We start from the raw sequence: 7,010 nt of genomic DNA, 5'->3' as shown, positions 1-7,010 counted from the left end.
TCTTTCCCCACTCACCTTAAACCTATGCCCTCTAGTTTTCGATTCCCCCATTACAGGGAAAAGACCTTGACTATTTACCCTATCCATTCCCCTCATGATTTTATAAATCTTAATAAGGTTACCCTTCATTTTCTGACACTCCAGAAAAAGTAGCCCCGCCCTATTGAACTTCTCCCTGTTGCTCAAACCCTCCAACCCCGGCAACATATCTGTCAATCTTTAAGTTTAATAACATCCTTCTGATAGAAGGGAGATCAGAAATGAGCACAGTACATCAAAAGTGGCCTAAACAATGTCCTGTAAAGCCACAGCATAACCTCCCAACTCCTATACTCAGTGTACTGATCAATAAAGGCAAGCCTTCTTCACAAACCTGCACTCCAAGGTCCTTTTGTTTGACAGCACTCCCCAGGATCTTACCATTTCTGGTAACCTAAGTCCTGCACTGATTTCGGGCTTCTTGTGTGTCTTTGGAATGCACTCATCCAAGAAAGTCTGCCCTCACACTCCTGACTTGTGCCTTGTAGATGGTTTACAGACTTTGGGAAGGTAAGTTGCTCAATGTAGCATTCCAGTTTCTGACCTATTCTTGGAGCATGGTCATATGCCAGATTGAGTTCCAGTTCTGGTCAATGATATCCTCCAAGTTGTTGATGACGGGTGATTTCAGTGATGGCAGTACTGTTGAATGTCAGGGGGTGATGGTTAGATTTTCTTTTGCTGGAAATGCTTATTGTTTGGCATTTGTGTGACTTGTCACTTAACACCTCAAGCCTGAAAATTGTCCAGGTCTAGCTACATGCACACTGGGTCAAAGGTTGCCTAGATGTTAGGAACAGGGAGAAAGTGAGGACTGCAGATGCTGGAAACCAGACTTGAAAAATGTGGTGCTGGACAAACACAGCAGGCCAGGCAACATCTAAGTTTCAGGCATAAGCCCTTCTTAAAGCCTACTACGCCTGGTATTCCCAGGCGGTCTCCCATCCAAGTACTAACCAGGCCTGAGTCTGCTTAGCTTCTGAGATCAGACAAGATCGGGCGGTTTTTTTTCAGACTAGTATGGCCATAGGCTTATGTCCAAAACGTCGATTCTCCTGCTCCTCAGATGCCGCCTGGCCTGCTGTGTTTTTCCAGCACCACATTTTTCAACCCTAGATGTTAGGAACAGTCACTATCAGCTCACCATTTGGGTTCAGCTATTTCTTACCATGGATGATGGCTGTATAATGCTTGCTTTGAGTAGAAGTAATAGAAAGAGTAAATGAAAAGGTGATGAATAAATGTTGTTTGATAGCCTCGTCCAACAACACCTTTTCTCAGGTTGCTCATGATCTGGAGTAGACTGATGGGGTTAGATTTGGTCATGTATGTACTGTCTATGACATATAAGTGCACCACAAAGCAATTTAGTGTTGTATTCCCCATGGCCTTTGCTACTGGGATGTTTGAACCATGTTTTCCCTTTGAGTGTCGTAGAATTCACCCAATAAATGATCAGTTAGCCGCAGGAATACCTAGCATGCAGTGAGCAAATTAGATTCAACTTCTCCCTGAAATCAAAACATATGTTGGAGATCAGAAATGAAGCAGAAAGTGTTGGACAAACTCAGTGGAGAGAGAAATGAGTGTTAATGCTTTAAGTATTTTATAGTTCACTCAGGGAATGTGGGCTTTGTGGGTTGCACCAGCACTTAATGCCTGTCCCTAGATGCCTTTGAAGAGGTATTGGTGAGTTGCCTTTTGAACTGCTACAGTCCACAGAATCACCCATTCATCCTATCGAGTCCACATCAACTTCCCGAACAGCATCTTGTCTCATTCCTGTAAGCCTACATTTCCCACAGCTAATCCACCTAACCTGCACATCTTTGGATTGTGGGAGGAAACCGACGCAGACATGGGGAGAATGTGCAAATTCCACATAAACAGTCACCCGAGGGTGGAATTGAACCTGGGTTCCTGGCACTGTGAGGCAGCAATGCTAACCACTGAGCCACCATGCTGCCTCATGCCACAGTGTGTCACGTGCTGTAGGTTGTAAAACATGACTCCTTCAGAACCCAAGTTCAAGAATCATGATACTCTTGAAATGTTAACTCTGTTTCTCTCTCCATAGATACTGCCAGACCTGCTGAGTTCCTCCCACATTCTTGGTCTATAATTCAATGCTATCTCACCGGCTGTTCAATTGACGGTGAATTGTTTTCCTCCTGCTTGAAAAGAGAATAGTTGAGAGAAAAGAGAAAAGGAGAAAAATTCTGAACGTTGTTATCTTTGTTCCTACCCTGACCTGGAAATAAATTTGTTTTGGAGTTGAGCGTTAGAGCCTGAAGCACTGAATAGTTTCAAAGTCAGTCAGCAGAATTCAGCCTTTCCCAGCACAGACGTAGAAGTTTGTGATTGTTGAGTGGTCTTTTCCCACATCTAGGCAACCTTTGACCCAGTGTGCATGTAACTAGACCTGGACAACTTTCAGGCTTGAGGTGTTAAGTGACAAGTCACACAAATGTGTGACTTTCCACACTTTCCACAGTCAAAGCCATTTCATATTTAGTACCATGATACTGGTATTTATAGTTTTCCTTTTGTTTTGTTGCTTGTTCTGGTCTGTTTCTGGTGGTGACAGTAAACCAGATCAGATAATTCAGGCTGATTACACAACAGTAAACAGAAGAGAGAAAGACTGATTCACTCATTTACCTAGGCAAAAGTGAGGACTGCAAATGCTGGAAACCAGAGTTTAGATCAGAGTGATACTGGAAAAGCACAGCAGGTCAGGCAGCATCCGAGGATCAGGAAAATCAACGTTTCGGGCAAAAGCCCTTCATCAGGAAGCCTCCAGGGTGGAGAGATTATGATCCTCATTTAGCTGGTGGCTTTCAACAGCTCAGAGCATCCAAAAGAATGTGGGAATTAAAAGACTAGAGTTGGCCATTCAGCCCATTGTGTCTTTACTGGTGCTAACTCTTCCACTAGAGCTGTCAGATTAAAAGTCATTGAATCCTTACAGCGCCAAAAGAGGCCATTCAGCCCATTGAGTTGATAACCAATCCTCCAAAGAGCATTCAACCCACACAAAAACCATTCACAATGGCACATCAGTGACATTACAGGGTGAAGTAGCATTGCCAATCTATTGAACCTGCACATCTTTGGACTCTGGGAGAAACCTCAGCAGCCAGCAGAAACCAACACCAACACTGGGGGAATGTGCAAACTCCACACAGACAGTCACTCAAAGATTGGAATCAAACCTGGGCTCTGCTGCTGTGAGGCACCAGTGTTAGCATGCCAGCCCTATGCCCATGAACATTGGAGCAGGAGGGGGAGGATCCAGTTGTTGTGGTCCACGTTGGCACAAATAACATAGGCAAGACTAGGAAGGAGGACCTGTTTGGGGAGTATCAAGCACTAGGAAGGAAACTGAAAAACAGGTCCTCAAGGGTCACTGCCCGAGCCACGTGCTAATTGGCATAAGGGTAAGAAAATTAGGGAAGTAAGCATGTGGCTAAGAGATTGGTGCGGGAAAGAGGGTTTCCATTTCATTGGACATTGCCATCAGTTTTGGAACCAGAGGGATCTGTACCGATGGGACGGCCTCCGCCTGAACTGAACTGGATCCAGTGTTCTGGCGAAAAGGATAAATAGGGTGGTCACTAGGACTTAAACTTGTGAGTCAGGGGAAGGGAAAGAGAAAGCAACAGGGAGTATGGAGTCAAGTAGAAAGATAAGCAGCAGGTTAGCATGTGTGCAGGTTTTAAGTTCAAGGCAGACTAGGAGTGAAGAAAATGTGGGGGGGTTAGAATTGGACAACCATGAAAGTTGCTACCCAGATTGACAGGGTTGTTAAGAAGGCATACAGTGTTTTGGCCTTTATTAGTAGAGGGACTGAGTTCCGGAACCAGGAGGTTATGCTGCAGTTGTACAAAGCTCTGGTACAGCCACACTTGGAATATTGTGTACAGTTCTGGTCACCGCATTATAAGAAGGATGTGGAAGCTTTGGAAAGGGTGCAGAGGAGATTTACTAGGATGTTGCCTGGTATGGAAGGAATGTCTTACGAGGAAAGGCTGAGGGCCTTGAAGCTGTTCTCGTTAGAGAGAAGAAGGTCAAGAGGTGACTTAATAGAGATACACAAGATAATCGGAGGGTTAGATAGGGTGGACAGGGAGAGCCTTTCTCCAAGTATGGGAATGGCAAACACGAGGGAACACAACTTTAAACTGAGGGGAGATAGGTATAAGACAGATGTCAGAGGTAGTTTCTTTACTCAGACAGTAGTAAGGGTATGGAATGCTTTCCCTGCATCGGTAGTAGATTCGCCAAGTTTAAGTGCATCTAAGTCATCATTGGACAGGCAAATGGACGTACATGGAATAATGTAGGTGGGATGGGCTTCAGATTTGTATGACAGGGCGGCGCAACATCGAGGGCCGAAGGGCCTGTACTGCGCTGTAATGTTCTATGTTCTATGACTCTCAGGAACTCAGGAAATGTATCACAGAAAAAGAGAGAACCTATAAAGTGGCCAAGATACTGGGAAATCAGAAAATTCGGAAGACTACTAAAACAAACAGAAGATAACAAGAGAGAAATAAGGAAGGAGAGGATCAAATATGAAGATAAGCTAGCTAGTAATATTAGAAATGATTATAAAAGTATTTTTCAATACATAAGAAACAATCGAAAGGCAAAAGTAGAGATTGGGCAACTCCAAATTGATGCAGGAAGGCTACTGGTGGGAAATAAGGAAATAGCTGGAGAACTTAATAAATACTTTGTGTCAGTCTTCACAGTGGAAGACATGAGTAATATCCCAACAATGAAGGAGAGTCAAGGGGCAGAGTTGAGTATGGTAGCCATTACAAAGGAGAAAGTACTGAAAAGCTAAAAAGTCTAAAAATTGATAAATCTCCTGGCCCAGATGGGCTACATCCTAGAGTTCTGAGGGAGGGGACTGAAAAAAATAGCAGAGGCTTTGGAGTCAGGGAAAGTCCTAGATGATTGGAAAGTGACTGTTGTAACCTCCTTGTTTAAGAAAGGATCAAGACAAAAGTTGGAAAATTATGGGCCGATTAGGTTAACCTCGGTTGCAGGTAAAATTCCAGAATCTATTGTTAAGGATGAGATTTCTAAATTCTTGAAGCACAGGGTCAAATTAGAACAAGTCAGCATGGATTTATTAAGGGGAAGTTGTCCTGACAAATCTGTTAGCATTCTTTGAAGAGGTAGCAAGTAGGTTAGACCAGGGAAACCCAGTAGATGTTATCTACCTAGACTTCCAAAAGGGCATTAATAAGGTGCCTCACAGGAGGCTGCTGAGTAAGGTGAGGGCCCATGGTGTCCAAGGTGAGCTACTGGCTTGGATTGAGGATTCATTGTCTGACAGAAGGCAGAGAATTGGGATAAAAGGTTATTTATCAGAATGGCAGCTGGTGACAAGCGGTGTCCCACAGGGTTCAGTGTTGGGGCCGCAGCTGTTCACTCTATTGCAAATTATCTGGATGAACAGACTGGGGGCATTCTGGTGTAGTTCACCAGTGATACAAAGTTAGGTAGTAGTAAGAAGTTGGGGAGGCTACAGAAAGATTTAGACTGTTATGGAGAATGGTCCAAGAAATGGCTGATGAAATTCAATGTGAGCAAATGCGAGGTCTTGCACTTTAGAAAAAAGAACAAAGGCATGGACTATTTTCTAAACGGTGAGAAAACTCATAACGCCAAAGTACAAAGGGATCTGGGATTGCTAGTCCGGGATTCTTAGGTTGAGTCAGTGGTTAAGAAAGCAAATGTAATGTTGTCATTTATTTCAAGAGCGTTGGAATGTAAAAGCAGTGAGGTGCTACTAATACTTTATAAAGCTCTGTTTAGGCCCCATTTAGAATACTGTGTCCAGTTTTGAGCACCACACCTCAGGGAGGACGTACTGGCACTGGAGCATGTCCAGAGGAGATTCACACAGATGATCCCTGGAATGGTAGGCCTAACATATGATGAATAGCTTAGGATCCTGGGATTATATTCATTAGAGTTTAGAATACTGAGGGGAGATCTAATAGATACTTATAAGAAAATGCATGGTTTAGAAAGGGAAATTGTTTCCATCAGGAGGGAATACTAGGACCCGTGGGCACAGCCTTAGAATTAGAGGGGGTCAATTTAGAATGAAAGCGAGGAGACAATTCTTCAGCTAGAGAGTGGTGGGCCTGTGGGATTCATTGCCATGGAGCACAATGGAGGTCAGGACATTAAATGTCTTCAAGACAGAGATTGATAAATTCTTAATCTCGCAAGGAATTAAGGGATACAGGGGGACTGTGGGTAAGTGGCGTTGAAATGCCCATTGGCCATGATTAAATGGCAGAGTGGATTCGATGGGCTGAATGGCCTTACTTCTATTTCTAGTGGTCTTTCTTTTGGTCTTAACATTGCTGGGTCTACGTGCCCAAAACCTTGGCCACTGAACCCACCAGAGTTAACAGGATTATGGAGGTCGTTCAAGTGAATTGCCAGCAATTGAAATTCATTCTACATTGGCACATCTGGGACATGCACCTTTGGTATTCAGATGCAGAACACAAGTTGGTCAGGCACACAAGCTTTTCTCCCTCGGCCACTCTGAAACACATGAATGGGCCATCAAAACATTTGGTTTTCTTGATTCCATTCATCCTCAGTGGTCCAGCATCAAGTTGGTCACACAGACACAATCACTACTGTTTGCTGACTTCTCTCACCAGAAGACCATAAGATATAGGAGCATCCTTTGACCTTTGGGCCCATACTTGAAGGTCCCATATTCATCTAATCACGAAGTGATAGAGTTCATTGATACATGAGTCCATTCTGTCTCTGGGTTTTTATTGACTTTTGACCATATTTCACTGAAGGTGGACATAGACTTTGGACATTCTGACAGCCTCTGCATCAGTTAAGAGAGGTTGCAAGAGGTGAAGGTACTTTTAAGATGATTTCGCGAATGATATTTGCACACTTGGATTCAGTGTGAA

General features: G+C 43.7%; 1 pseudogene; it reads right to left on the bottom strand.

Moving 5' to 3' along the window:
- Positions 1 to 947: 947 nt before the first annotated feature.
- On the bottom strand, positions 948 to 1,071 carry LOC132821239 (5S ribosomal RNA; annotated as a pseudogene).
- Positions 1,072 to 7,010: the final 5,939 nt, after the last annotated feature.

This window comes from Hemiscyllium ocellatum, chromosome 12 (assembly GCF_020745735.1).
Source record: "Hemiscyllium ocellatum isolate sHemOce1 chromosome 12, sHemOce1.pat.X.cur, whole genome shotgun sequence".
NCBI classification, from domain to species: Eukaryota; Metazoa; Chordata; class Chondrichthyes; order Orectolobiformes; family Hemiscylliidae; genus Hemiscyllium; species Hemiscyllium ocellatum.
The sequence above is the reverse complement of the archived record's forward strand: the minus strand, read 5'-3'. Positions and strand labels throughout refer to the sequence as shown.